Below are 16,224 nucleotides of genomic sequence, written 5' to 3' on the forward strand. Positions count from 1 at the left end.
TGGTGCCTAAAATCAGTATCAACTCTTATTGAAATAGCATTTGGGAAACGCAGTCTTAATGAAGGCAAATATTCAACCGAGATGGTTTGACAGAGTTAAATATCCATCTCAATATGACACGTCTCCCAGGTTCATCACTGGGTTAATGGCTGCTCTTGGCTAGATACAGCCTCTGCATAGTGGAATGCTCCCTGGTGAGGTACTGCAGAGCTATTGTGCACAAACACCCTCCAATTTAAGCTTTCAATAAATACAAAGCATCATTTTAAACCACTTCAGTAGAATAAATAAAAAATATTGTCTTTCTATTGGCCTGCTTTGCTTCTTGAGCTGGCTTGGAGTGCTGTTTGTGACATAGAAGACACAATAGTTCATTAGTGGCTACTCCAAGCTCTTTAGACGTCAGCACTTACTGTTCTTCAAGCCTCAGCACTTTTTTGCAACAATAATGGTATTCTTCATTAGCATCGCCACCGTCATGAGGCCAACACCTCCAGGAAGTGGCCTGATGTAACCGGCTTTTTATCTGACTCCTTCAAAATCCATGTCTCCAACCAATTTGGGTTTAGCAGTTACGGGATCTTGAACTCTAGTTATTCCCACATCAATAACTGCTGTTTTTTCCTTGATTATATCTATTGTGAACAGGTTTAGAATTCCTGCAGCGGATCTTACAATATCTGCAAAAATTCTGTTTCTTCAACTGCTCTTTGGGAGTATATCCATGAGATATTGTAACGGTGGCATCATATCTGGGACGTTCATGCACCCCACGTATGTGCAGTGACATTACAATGGGCATTCCAACAATTTTTGACCTTCCAGTCACAACCACATTCTTCCCTAAGGTTGGAATGTCAGTTCGCTTAATTATTTCCTACACACCCCATGGGGTAGCCGGTAACATGGAATATTGGTCCAAACACTTTTGTCCTACATTCATTACAGGAAAGCCATCAACATCCTTGTCTGGAGAAAAGGCATTGCAGATCTTTCTCTCATCAGTGTGCTCTGGAAGAGGCAGCTGAACAAGGTGGCCATCTAATTATCAACATTACTCAGTTTATTTATTAACTTCAACAATTCTTCCTCAGAAATTGAAGCTGGTTTCACAATTGTCTCACTGGTGATTCCAAAATGCCGTGCTGTGGAAGGTGCGAGAGCGCAGGCGGCAGTTCTGCGGGGGACAGAACAGTTGGGCAGCCAACGCAGACATGAGGGAAGCCACAGCCATAGCCTATGCCTGGAAGGAGGAAATTTAACTTAGAGGCAAATGTGTAACAGTTCCAAAAATACCACTTCCTAAGTTAAATCAATCTACTAACTGTGTCAACTCAGTAGCGTTAACATTAAATTTAAATATAGGCATTTGATAAATTAAAATCAACTGTTTATTAATATCAGCAAAGCATTCCTCAAAATTTTCTTAGAAAAAAAGTAGTTTTGCAGCCAATTTACATGACACTGTCAATTACAATAAACACCTTCTGCATATTTATCCTGTTAGAGGAATATGTTATTATCATAGATTTGTATTGTGAAAAATTTCAATTTCTACTAAATTTAGCTTCATATTAGTTAACATATATTGTGATATTGGTGAGAAAGCATAAATCAGTTGAATTTCGGGGGGTCTTAACTATCAAATATTGGCATGCATTTCTCTTGTTTCAAGAAAATATTTAATTGGAAATTACAGTACAGAAAATCTGTGTGAAACTTTTTGCCATTCAAACAACAATCATTGGTAGAGAACACAGTATCGTTAAGTTAATTGGCTGGGCACGATGGCTCAGGCCTGTAATCCCAGCACTCTGAGAGGCTGAGAAGGGTGGATCACTTGAGGCCAGGAGTTCGAGGCCAGCCTGGCCAATATGGTGAAACCCCATCTCTACCAAAAATACAAAAATTAGCCGGGCTTGTGGCACACGCCTGTAATCCTAACTACTAGGGTGGCTGAGGCAAGATAATCGCTTAAACTGGGAGGCAGAGTTTTCAGTGAACTGAGATTGCCCCACTGCACTCCAGCCTGGGTGACAGAGTGAGACTCTGTCTCAAAAAGAACCCCAAAAATGTTAATTGACTACCTTCTTTTTCTTTCAAGGTTTGCATAACCTGTTGATGATTTATATATCGCATACACATATTAAATGGTTTTAACAACTGAACATCCATGAAACTTTTCATTAAGTTTGATCAGAAAATGTATATTTTCAATGTGTTTCTAATAGTAGAACAAAATGTGAAGAGGAATGCAGTCTGTTTTAGAATTCTAATTAATAGAAAATGTTGTCTAGTTGGAGCTGAGGACCACCCGTTGTGATAGAAAATAACATCTTTATATCTAGCAGATTATCTTCTTTGACATATGTTAATGATATAATATATGACAAAAGTTGAATAATGTAAGCCACAAATTGACAGCATTTCTTTGCAAAAATTGAAATAAAACATAACCAATGTATTAATTGAAGAGTGCTTTTTATTTCATGTTTCATTTTAGGCTAAAGAAAAACACTTACATTATTTCAATATTCGAATCAATTGATTTTTGATATTAGTAGAAAGATCTTGTATACTATAGACAATTGTTTGATAGCTTTTTGAGATCTTTTGTTTTGTAAAATATTCTTTTCTGGTCTTTTCCTGATAAGTTTTTGAAAAGTTTTCCATACCTGAAATAATAACTATTTTTTTATTATTATTATTACACTTTAAGTTTTAGGCTACATGTGCACAATGTGCAGGTTAGTTACATATGTATACATGTGCCATGTTGGTGCGCTGCACCCACTAACTCATCATCTACCATTAGGTATATCTCCCAATGCTATCCCTCCCCCCTCCCCCCACCCCACAACAGTCCCCAGAGTGTGATGTTCCCCTTCCTGTGTCCATGTGTTCTCATTGTTCAATTTCCACCTATGAGTGAGAATATGCGGTGTTTGGTTTTTTGTTCTTGTGATAGTTTACTGATAATGATGATTTCCAATTTCTTCCATGTCCCTACAAAGGACATGAACTCATCATTTTTTATGGCTGCATAATATTCCATGGTGTATATGTGCCACATTTTCTTAATCCAGTCTATCATTGTTGGACATTTGGGTTGGTTCCAAGTCTTTGCTATTGTGAATAATGCCACAATAAACATACGTGTGCATGTGTCTTTATAGCAGCATGATTTACAGTCCTTTGGGTATATACCCAGTAATGGGATGGCTGGGTCAAATTGTATTTCTAGTTCTAGATCCCTGAGGAATCGCCACACTGACTTCCACAATGGTTGAACTAGTTTACAGTCCCACCAACAGTGTAAAAGTGTTCCTATTTCTCCACATCCTTTCCAGCACCTGTTGTTTCCTGACTTTTTAATGATTGCCATTCTAACTGGTGTGAAATGGTATCTCGTTGTGGTTTTGATTTGCATTTCTCTGATGGCCAGTGATGTTGAGCATTTTTCATGTGTTTTTTGGCTGCATAAATGTCTTCTTTTGAGAAGTGTCTGTTCATGTCCTTCACCCAATTGTTGATGGGGTTGTTTGTTTTTTTCTTGTAAATTTGTTTGAGTTCATTGTAGATTCTGGATATTAGCTCTTTGTCAGATGAGTAGGTTCCGAAAATTTTCTCCCATTTTGTAGGTTGCCTGTTCACTCTGATGGTAGTTTCTTTTGCTGTGCAGAAGCTCTTTAGTTTAATTAGATCCCATTTGTCAATTTTGGCTTTCATTGCCATTGCTTTTGGTGTTTTAGACATGAAGTCCTTGCCCATGCCTATGTCCTGCATGGTATTGCCTAGGATTTCTTCTAGGGTTTTTATGGTTTTAGGTCTAACATTTAAGTCTTTAATCCATCTTGAATTGATTTTTGTATAAGGCGTAAGGAAGGGATCCAGTTTCAGCTTTCTACATATGGCTAGCCAGTTTTCCCAGCACCATTTATTAAATAGGGAATCCTTTCCCCATTGCTTGTTTTTCTCAGGTTTGTTAAAGATCAGATAGTTGTAGATATGCGGCGTTATTTCTGAGGCCTCTGTTCTGTTCCATTGATCTATATCTCTGTTTTGGTACCAGTACCATGCTGTTTTGGTTACTGTAGCCTTGTAGTATAGTTTGAAGTCAGGTAGTGTGATGCCTCCAGCTTTGTTCTTTTTGCTTAGGATTGACTTAGCAATGCTGGCTCTTTTTTGGTTCCATATGAACTTTAAAGTAGTTTTTTCCAATTCTGTGAAGAAAGTCATTGGTAGCTTGATGGGGATGGCATTGAATCTGTAAATTACCTTGGGCAGTATGGCCATTTTCATGATATTGATTCTTCCTACCCATGAGCATGGAATGTTCTTCCATTTGTTTGTATCCTCTTTTATTTCCTTGAGCAGTGGTTTGTAGTTCTCCTTGAAAGGTCCTTCACATCCCTTGTAAGTTGGATTCCTAAGTATTTTATTCTCTTTGAAGCAATTGTGAATGGGAGTTCACTCACGATTTGGCTCTCTGTTTGTCTGTTCTTGGTGTATAAGAATGCTTGTGATTTTTGTACATTGATTTTGTGTCCTGAGACTTTGCTGAAGTTGCTTATCAGCTTAAGGAGATTTTGGGCTGAGACAATGGGGTTTTCTAAGTATACAATCATGTCCTCTGCAAACAGGGACAATTTGACTTCCTCTTTTCCTAATTGAATACCCTTTATTTCCTTCTGCCTAATTGCCCTGGCCAGAACTTCCAACACTATATTGAATAGGAGTGGTGAGAGAGGGCATCCCTGTCTCGTGCCAGTTTTCAAAGGGAATGCATCCAGTTTTTGCCCATTCAGTATGATATTGGCTGTGGGTTTGTCATAAATAGCTCTTATTATTTTGAGATACGTCCCATCAATACCTAATTTATTGAGAGTTTTTAGCATGAAGGGTTGTTGAATTTTTTCAAAGGCCTTTTCTGCATCTATTGAGATAATCATGTGGTTTTTGTCTTTGGTTCTGTTTATATGCTGGATTACATTTATTGATTTGCATATATTGAACCAGCCTTGCATCCTAGGGATGAAGCCCACTTGATCATGGTGGATAAGCTTTTTGATGTGCTGCTGGATTCGGTTTGCCAGTATTTTATTGAGGATTTTTGCATCAATGTTCATCAAGGATATTGGTCTAAAATTCTCTTTTTTGGTTGTGTCTCTGCCCGGCTTTGGTATCAGAATGATGCTGGCCTCATAAAATGAGTTAGGGAGGATTCCCTCTTTTTCTATTGATTGGAATAGTTTCAGAAGGAATGGTACCAGTTCCTCCTTGTACCTCTGGTAGAATTCGGCTGTGAATCCATCTGGTCCTGGACTCTTTTTGGTTGGTAAGCCATTGATTATTGCCACAATTTCAGATCCTGTTAGTGGTCTATTCAGAGATTCAACTTCTTCCTAGTTTAGTCTTGGGAAAATGTATTTGTCGAGGAATTTATCCATTTCTTCTAAATTTTCTAGTTTATTTGCGTAGAAGTGTTTGTAGTATTCTCTGATGGTAGTTTGTATTTCTGTAGAATCGGTGGTGATATCCCCTTTATCATTTTTTATTGCGTCTATTTGATTCTTCTCTCTTTTTTTCTTCATTAGTCTTGCTAGCGGTCTATCAATTTTGTTGATCCTTTCAAAAAACCAGCTCCTGGATTCATTAATTTTTTGAAGGGTTTTTTGTGTGTCTATTTCCTTCAGTTCTGCTCTGATTTTAGTTATTTCTTGCCTTCTGCTAGCTTTTGAATGGGTTTGCTGTTGCTTTTCTGGTTCTTTTAATTGTGATGTTAGGGTGTCAATTTTGGATCTTTCCTGTTTTCTCTTGTGGGCATTTAGTGCTATAAATTTCCCTCTACACACTGCTTTGAATGCGTCGCAGGGATTCTGGTATGTTGTGTCTTTGCTCTCGTTGGTTTCAAAGAACATCTTTATTTCTGCCTTCATTTCGTTATGTACCCAGTAGTCATTCAGGAACAGGTTGTTCAGTTTCCATGTAGTTGAGTGGTTTTGAGTGAGATTCTTAATCTTGAGTTCTAGTTTGATTGCACTGTGGTCTGAGAGATAGTTTGTTATAATTTCTGTTCTTTTACATTTGCTGAGGAGAGCTTTACTTCCAAGTATGTGATCAATTTTGGAATAGGTGTGGTGTGGTGCTGAAAAAAATGTATATTCTGTTGATTTGGAGTGGAGAGTTCTGTAGATGTCTATTAGGTCTGCTTGGTGCAGAGCTGAGTTCAATTCCTAGGTATCCTTGTTGACTTTCTGTCTTGTTGATCTGTCTAATGTTGACAGTGGGGTGTTAAAGTCTCCCATTATTAATGTGTGGGAGTCTGAGTCTCTTTGTAGGTCACTCAGGACTTGCTTTATGAATCTGGGTGCTCCTGTATTGGGTGCATATATATTTAGGATAGTTATCTCTTCTTGTTGAATTGATCCCTTTACCATTATGTAATGGCCTTCTTTGTCTCTTTTGATCTTTGTTGGTTTAAAGTCTGTTTTATCAGAGACTAGGATTGCAAACCCTGCCTTTTTTGTGTTCCATTTGCTTGGTAGATCTTCCTCCATCCTTTTATTTTGAGCCTATGTGTGTCTCTGCACGTGAGATGGGTTTCCTGAATACAGCACATTGATGGGTCTTGACTCTTTATCCAATTTGCCAGTCTGTGTCTTTTAATTACAGCATTTAGTCCATTTACATTTAAAGTTAATATTATTATGTGTAAATTTGATCCTGTCATTATGATGTTAGCTGGTCATTTTGCTCTTTAGTTGATGCAGTTTATTCCTAGTCTCGATGGTCTTTACATTTTGGCATGATTTTGCAGCGACTGGTACCAGTTGTTCCTTTCCATGTTTAGCTCTTTTAGGGCAGGCCTGGTGGTGACAAAAGCTCTCAGCACTTGCTTGTCTGTAAAGTATTTTATTTCTCCTTCACTCATGAAGCTTAGTTTGGCTGGATATGAAATTCTGGGTTGAAAATTCTTTTCTTTAAGAATGTTGAATATTGGCCCCCACTCTCTTCTGGCTTGTAGAGTTTCTGCCAAGAGATCTGCTGTTAGTCTGATGGGCTTCCCTTTGAGGGTAACCTGACCTTTTTCTCTGGCTGCCCTTAACATTTTTTCCTTCATTTCAACTTTGGTGAATCTGACAATTATGTGTCTTGGAGTTGCTCTTCTCGAGGAGTATCTTTGTGGCATTCTCTGTATTTCCTGAATCTGAATGTTGGCCTGCCTTGCTAGATTGGGGAAGTTCTCCTGGATAATATCCTGCAGAGTGTTTTCCAACTTGGTTCCATTCTCCCCGTCACTTTCAGGTACACCAGTCAGACGTAGATTTGGTCTTTTCACATAGTCCCATATTTCTTGGAGGCTTTGCTCATTTCTTTTTATTCTTTTTTCTCTAAACTTCCCTTTTTGCTTCGTTTCATTCATTTCATCTTCCATCGCTGATACCCTTTCTTCTAGTTGATCACATTGGCTCCTGAGTCTTCTGCATTCTTCACGTAGTTCTCGAGCCTTGGTTTTCAGCTCCATCAGCTCCTTTAAGCACTTCTCTGTATTGGTTATTCTAGTTATACATTCTTCTAAAATTTTTTTCAAAGTTTTCAATTTCTTTGCCTTTGGTTTGAATGTCCTCCCGTAGCACAGAGTAATTTGATCGTCTGAAGCCTTCTTCTCTCAGCTCGTCAAAGTCATTCTCCGTCCAGCTTTGTTCCGTTGCTGGTGAGGAACTGCATTCCTTTGGAGGAGGAGAGGCGCTCTGCTCTTTAGAATTTTCAGTTTTTCTGCTCTGTTTTTTCCCCATCTTTGTGGTTTTATCTACTTTTGGTCTTTGATGATGGTGATGTACAGATGGGTTTTTGGTGTGGATGTCCTTTCTGTTTGTTAGTTTTCCTTCTAACAGATGGGACCCTCAGCTGCAGGTCTGTTGGAGTACCCGGCCATGTGAGGTGTCAGTCTGCCCCTGCTGGGGGTTGCCTCCCAGTTAGGCTGCTCGGGGGTCAGGGGTCAGGGACCCACTTGAGGAGGCAGTCTGCCTATTCTCAGATCTCCAGCTGCGTGCTGGGAGAACCATTGCTCTCTTCAAAGCTGTCAGACAGGGACATTTAAGTCTGCAGAGGTTACTGCTGTCTTTTTGTTTGTCTGTGCCCTGCCCCCAGAGGTGGAGCCTACAGAGGCCGGCAGGCCTCCTTGAGCTGTGGTGGGCTCCACCCAGTTGGAGCTTCCCGGCTGCTTTGTTTATCTCAGCAAGCCTGGGCAATGGCGGGCACCCCTCCCCCAGCCTCGCTGCCACCTTGCAGTTTGATCTCAGACTGCTGTGCTAGCAATCAGTGAGACTCCATGGGCGTAGGACCCTATGAGCCAAGTGCGGGATATAATCTCCTGGTGCGCTGTTTTTTAAGCCCATCGGAAAAGCACAGTATTCGGGTGGGAGTGACCCGATTTTCCAGGTGCCTTCTATCACCCCTTTCTTTGACTAGGAAAGGGAACTCCCTGACCCCTTGCACTTCCCGAGTGAGGCAATGCCTCGCCCTGCTTCGGCTCGTGCACGATGCACGCACCCACTGACCCGCGCCCACTGTCTGGCACTCCCTAGTGAGATGAACCCAGTACCTCAGATGGAAATGCAGAAATCACCCGTCTTCTGCATCCCTCACGCTGGGAGCTGTAGACCGGAGCTCTTCCTATTTGGCCATCTTGGTTCCGATCCCTAACTGAAATAATAACTTATTTCAGGTATAATAATTTATTTAACCACCACTTCACCTAAAACCTTACACACAGAGCCTGAATAGAATTTTATTTAAACAGTATTTAAAAATAAGTTAAAAATAATTTTGTGCATGAAACAAAGTTGTGTACATTAAAACATCAGAAAGCAAAAGTGTCTATCTCAGCTACCTATCTGGATCACTTCTGGTTATTTGACATCCCCATCATTCCTAACTGAATTTTTATGCTATAGATAAGCAATTATTTTCTTATACATATTCAGACATAAGTACTTAACAGTAAGAAATATGACATGCCATTAAGACAGTGGAAAAATAACGTGTCAGGTGTGGAATTTTCCACTCGTGGTGTTATGTTGGCATTCAAAAACTTCAGATTTTGGAGAATTTTAGATTTCACATTTTTAGATTAGGGATGCTCAATCTGTAGTAGCTTCTGTATCCCCACTCAATTCTGTAGCAGAAGTAAGGTTCGTTTTAAATTTATAAATATGACCATACTTTTTTACTTCAATGAGAAAAATAATTTAATTTGAAGGAAAATAAGTATAAGAAACACTTTAAAATACTTAGTACTTACAATTACATTATCAAAATCTGAGAATTTACATAGATATCACTCTAATCTGCTATGTGAAATGTTCAAATACACATATTACAACATTAAATCATTGTGTTGAAAAGATTCATTTAAACTGAAACAATGCAATAACATTTTCTAGAAAAGTGATGTATTTATGTGTAATACCAGAAACTGCTTATGCATCTGCCACATGAACTACAACTATAAAATCTGGCAGAATGCAATGATCAAAGTGAAATGTAGCTATACCAAACCAATAAACTTGTGTTTAATCAAAAACTTATTTTACACAATTTGTTTTCAAATTTAAATAGTCAATTCAATAATATAAATTGAAAATTCCATTTTTCCATTGAACTGGCTACATTTCATGTGCTCGATATCAACTTACACCTAGTGACTAATATATTGAACAACACAGCTTTAGAGTAATGAATACACATAAGTAGACATGCAAGATATCATTTTATAACTTAAATAGAGATGATTGCCAAGTTATGTTGCCCTACTCACTAGAGTCACTTTTTAAATTCTTTTTCATTTGTTTTATAATCAAATACAGTTATTTTCACATGTTTGATATCAGACTCAGTCTTTGCTTTGCTTAGTCACTTTCGGAGATGATAAAGTATATATACTGGCATATGTTCTAAAAATCCATTGACACAAAGCACATCAAAATGCACAGAAAAATTCTTTGGAGACCTATGCACCATAAGATGGGTTTATTATTTTGGAAAATCCAGTCAAAGCTTGGATTTGGAATTGATTTGGAAAGTAAATCCAAGGCTAGGTATGTGAGTCATGTAAGATGACACTATAGTCATTATACTGACTGAAGGGATCACATTCATTTCTTTCCAAAATGTAATATTTCGTATACAAAACCAACTGCAAATATTGAGACTTAGTATCTAGAAAATACAAATGTAGCCGCTAAAGCGAGGTGGCTTGTTCTAGGAAATCAACTTAATAAGATGACAATTATATTATTACAACCTTAAGAGCTTTCCAAGAGAATAAGTCACTAACAAAGACTGAAAATGTAAAAACAGTTCCCTGATCATTTTTGTAGAAGTGAAATATTGAGAAACTTCATATTTCAATACAAATAATATGTGAACATCTTATTTTATATAGTCTACGTGTTCTCAGTACTAAATATTAGTTCAAATTTTAAGACACAAACAGAGGATTTTAATACAACAGTTAGGTGCCTTCCCATTGAATTGCTTCTCTGTATTTGCAGATTTTAAATAGCAGACTGATGGCAGAGAGGTTGAGAAAAGTGTTCTGCTTGCCTAAATTTATGATAAAACCAGTTCATAAAATTTACTTGTTTAAACTAATAAAAGTCAAGTAGTTTGGATAGTTGCAATAAGCAAAGTCCTCTCTTAGTAAATGCTTGAATGGTAGCCTTCGACTTCATCTAGTTTGTATATTTTCACTTCTATTCACACAATGATTACCTGATGAGGCTATATTTAGGAAATATATTGCACTCTTTAAGGGAAAATTAACATTTATGAAAAGTATCCATTTGACTAAAGATCTTATGTGCTATGTATCAGGGGGTAATTTTGCATTTACAACACAGAATTTCCGCTCTAACGATGTTCCAAAACTATTCCACCATGGCCACCCTGCAACCATTCTCTCAGTCTACACTCCTTTCCATTCCTGGAGTTTCAGTCTTTTCTTTACAAAACAAATTGTTTAAAAATTGCCTGGAAAATTTGATATAAATGACTTTGTGGTAGTATTAAGTTATATATATAAGAGCTCATGAAAGACTTGGATATAAAAATATCCAAATGAGTATGAAAGTACAGCAAGACTGCAGCGTCTCATACTTTTGAATAAAACAAACTTTTTAAAGGAGAGCTTAACTTTTATATGTCTCACAAACTGTGGATAGGTGTTAACAAGAATACATTATTTTCAAAATCTGCAATAGTATAAAAGAGATGAATTAAAAAAGTCAAGGATGGCACTAGGTAGATAAGCAACCCAGATACAGTAGGAAGGCATGAGACAAAATGTAGAAAAACAACACTTACTAAGCTATTCAGTTATGTAAATGTAAAAAAGAATGTGTAAGGCTTCAATTCAAGTTTCTAGAAATGAATTGCCTAAAAGGGACAATGCATTTAAAGACCATTAAAAGAATATATAGCAAACGGTATATGGCAACTAAACTTATTTTAATTATGAGGTATTATTTTTAAGAAGATTAAAAAGTCCATAGCTGGACTAGAAGATGTAAAGATAAAACTGGAAGAAAAATATTAGTGTTGGCGGATGTCAAATAACTGCATTTATTCAACCAGAACTGATCATCATTTAGAGTGAAATGATCAATTATTGGAGTAAAATGCATTTTGTTTGCAAGAGAAATAGAGATCATTCCACAAATTTGTCAAAATGTCAAAGTGTTTTTGAGAAAGTAACTGTAGCATTAGAAAACATCATGGAATTTAGAAATTAATGTATTTGACATAATTTTTCTGCTTTCTATCCACTGACTGCTGCTTGGCATGAGTGATGGCTAATGGATTAATTATAACCGTGAATTTAGGACAAAATCAAGTTTAGTTGGCAAGATGACTTTCCTGGGTGTTTAAATCCCAAAACTGCATGCTTTGAAAAAAACAAAGTGGAACTTATTAACGAAACAATTGTGTTGCACAATTTGAAGAGGTTGTATATTTGGTATCATTTTTCTGTAGATTACAATAAGCAATATACCATTCCATAGGTAGACTAAAATAAGAAATATATATAGGATACATATACACAAATGCACATACATACATACATACATACATATGGGGGAGCTTATAAAAAAAGATACGCTTTTATGCTTTCTCTATATTTCACAGCACATATTCCACTCTTACTATTTCTAATCCTTTTTCCACACTGTTAACTGAGAGGTGTGACTCATACAAGCCTGACCATATCTGTTCTACCAATGATATCACACTGCTTTTATGATAGAATCAAAATGCCTCTGTACCGTTTGCTCAGTTTATCATTTTAGGCTACATGGATTATTTTTCACTTTACACTTATTACTTCAGTTTGCTGTTTATATTTGTCATACTGTTTCAGTTTATCTGATATTTTCTCTTTATCATTGGCATTTACTAATTCTTTCTTCTTGAAAGAGAGAGAAGGTAAAGCCATTTTCTCTCCCATCCTTCAACATTCCTGATCAATACCTAAACTTGTTCTACTTCTTATTTCCCTGTAGGGAGGTTCCTGATCACCGCCCCAGATGTGGTTTCTCTTCCATATGGGATGGTAACAATGTTTACTTCTTCCATTAAATACATTTTTCTGCTTAATCCTCTAGATTTTATGCTATATGGTTTTCTATGATTTGATCACCATTATATTTCCAAAAGAAGCACACTGCTTATTTTCAATAAATGCTTATATAACAAATAATGAATTAAAAAAATCACAATCCTAGAAGTCTCAGAAATGTCTATTCAATTCTGGGGTTTTACTGTCAAACTATGAGTAAGTAAAATAAAGCACAGCTAGATATTTGAGGGTTAAGGAAATGAGTTTAGACAGATAAAACCACATTGTTTTAGTGACAACAGTAACATCTTTGTAGTCTATGAATCTTATGTTTTTCCAGTGATGATACCACTCAATTTTAAACACATGAACTTTACTATGTGTTTTTATTCTGCTGACATCTTTTATTTCTTTTTATGTGCAATTGTAGCAGAAGGTATCTAAAGAAATACCAAAAATGGAGAAGATACGTAAACTAGTAAATGCAGTATATCCTAAACAAAGCTAATAATATGAAAAGAGACCATTTGAGACAGAGCAGGCTAATATTTATTAATTCAAATTCAATGTTATCACCATTATTGAGTGTCTTTAAAAGTGAAAGTATGGATAGATAGCTAGATCAATTAATAGGTTTACATTTATGTGGATTGTAGGTCCATTGGCCCTTAAAAATTTCAATGTGTAAAAACAAAATTTTATATGGTAATTTAACTATAGTTCAATTGGAAACTATTAATTCCAAAAATGTAAATTTAGAATAAAATTAAAAGAATAGTACAAGATCATGCTACATCTTTTTCTCAACTTTTATTTATTATTGTATTAAATTATACAATTAAAATATAAAGTATTTCCATATGACTCTTAACTTTATGTACAATCTGTTCAAGTAGTTTTTCAGCCAATAAAATGAAGCTGCCAAATCTATTTGCTTCAGAAAATCCAGAAAATCAGAACCAAAGATATAGCACACACAAAAAAGTCATTTTATTGTGAAGAGCAAATAAGACTTGCATAAAAATTTAAGTATATTAATAACTCATATTTAACAATGACTGGTTAAATTAGTTAAAGTTATGTTGCTAGCTAGAGATGTTGAATCCAGTGAAGAAAACTAATTGAAATTGTTAATTTTATTCTAGTAAGAACTTACGTTTTTCATCAGAGGCTGGAGTTACATTTCTTTCTTTTTTTGTTTTTGTTTTTTGTTTTTTTTTGAGACGGAGTCCCGCTCAGTCGCCAGGCTGGAGTGCAATGGTGCGATCTCAGCTCACTGCAACCTCTGCCTCCCGGGTTCAAGCGATTCTCCAGCCTCAGCCTCTCGAGTAGCTGGGACTACAGGCTCACACCACCAAGCCCAGCTAATTTTTGTATTTTTAGCAGGAACGTGGTTTCACCATGTTGGCCAGGATTGTTTCGATCTCTTGACTCATGATCCACCTGCCTTGGCCTCCCAAAGTGCTGTGATTACAGGCGTGAGCCACTGCGCCAGGCCTGGGGTTGAATTTCTAAGGTAAATAATTTAAAGAGAACTTAAATAAGTATGAATTTTTTATAAGAGTTTAGTGGTTTAAGTTAGTTAGCTAACAGAAATGTTCACCACTGAAAAATTCTTAAGTTTAGGAAAAAATGTCAATACATCCATTGTAGAATATTCCTTATGTTCCAGGAGGTATAAAAATGTAATGTAATTATTACTAGAATGCCAACATAGGATTGTTTGGGAAGTGAAACATGAAGTAGGATGAAATTATCTTAGATTTCATATGAATAAATGAATACTAGATAGATAAGGAATCTTTTGCAAAGATAAATAATAATGGGTGACGAGATTTCCTAGTATCAGAAAAATCTATAATGCCATACTAATTTAATCATATTGGTACAGATATAGAAAAACAATCCATGGAACCAAATAAAGAGTTTGTCCTTAGATCCCATTTTATATTTATATTTATCAGACTAGAGCTATGACTAAAGTAGTTACCTTCTAAGAGAAAAATCACGATTAGTTATTAAAGAGTATTTTATATAAGAGGCTATTTATCTGTAAGAAAATTAAAAAGTTTATATTATTTTATGTCTTATAAAACAAATAGACAAAAGACTTAATATTAAAATAGTAAAATATCCTGAAGAAAAATATGAACTCTATATGTAACATTTTCACTCAGTGTGCTTCAGAATTTATAATATTAAGAAAACATTTACTTAGCAAAGAATAGCAAAGAAAATATATGGTATGATAAAGTAAATATATGATAGATCTGAAATATATTTATAAAGCAGAAGAAAGATTAAAGAGTCAATTTCTATAGTAATACAGAGATCTCTTACAAATTAAGAAAAAATAAAACAACAGATAGGATTTTAATTGATAACTCACAAAAGAGCAACCCAAATTATCAAAGAAATGAGATGATAAAATACATTATGAAAATCTAACTTAAATACAATAAGATTCTCTTCCTTTCAGAGTCATTAAAAAATATAATATTTAATTACAGAATATTTAGTTACAGAATCTACTGGTGGCTGGGATGTAGAGAAAATGACACATTGGTCTTAAAAATATGAAGTATTATATCCTTTTGATCATTTATTCGAGAAATACAAATTGAGCTTAATAAATTGTAGTCACACATCTAAGCATTTTGGATACATTGTTGAACAATAAAAAATTCTAAGCACTCTTCTAGATACTTGGGACATATTATTGGATGGCAACAAAGCTCTTTGCAGACCTTGTATTCTAGTACAGTCTCTAAACTCAAATAAGCATGTGCATTTCAACACAGAAATTCCAAACCTGATATTATAACCCATAAAAATAAAGGCATAACTTATTGACATTTAAACATTTTAGTATCTAATTTTGTAATAGGGAAATCACCTTAAAATCAAGCGAATGCTCAACCTTCAATAAAGGACTAATTATGTATATTCTAGAAAATATTATGCAGTCATTCAAAAAGGTGTAAGAGCTACCTCAGAGGACTTGGAATAATTTATAGAAATTATCTTTGAAAAAATAGCATATTGCAAATAACAGTTTGTTTTTGTAAAACTTAAAAAGTAATGTATATATGGGTGTACATGAATATAAAACTCTACAGATATATGTCAATAAGAGATTATGGTGGATTCTACTGTTATTCTATACTGCCTGGGGAAACAGGGAAGCAGAGTGGCCAGAAAGAAATACACAAAATAAAAGCAAAAATAATAAGCTAAACAAGTAAGTTTGTGCTTATGTAATATATACCTGTTTTTTCCACATAAAATAAAAGAAGCCCTTTGTGACAGACACTCTTTATACATTTTTATCATTTCTTGGTATCATGCTACCAAATTCCATTCAATCTTCACCCATGTTCTACCAGAGTCATACCATTATTACCCTCATTTGGCAAATGAGGACATGAAGGTTAGAACACTCCCATCCTTTGTCCACGTTCACACAGCTAGTAAGTGGTGGGACTGAAAATTATACAAAAGCAGTCCACTGTAGTATACTGCCTTCCCAATGTATTAATATTTCCAAATATAGCATAACCTGGTAAATGCTAAGGGTAAAAATGACTTTACAACAATGCTGA

At 35.7% G+C, this 16,224-nt stretch overlaps 1 pseudogene; it reads right to left on the reverse strand.

The window, feature by feature from the left end:
* Positions 1 to 265: 265 nt before the first annotated feature.
* The window catches only part of LOC100993267 (bifunctional methylenetetrahydrofolate dehydrogenase/cyclohydrolase, mitochondrial-like), a 104,751-nt pseudogene continuing 88,792 nt past the window's right edge, over positions 266 to 16,224 (reverse strand).

Source organism: Pan paniscus, chromosome 2 (assembly GCF_029289425.2).
Source record: "Pan paniscus chromosome 2, NHGRI_mPanPan1-v2.0_pri, whole genome shotgun sequence".
NCBI classification, from domain to species: domain Eukaryota; kingdom Metazoa; phylum Chordata; class Mammalia; order Primates; family Hominidae; genus Pan; species Pan paniscus.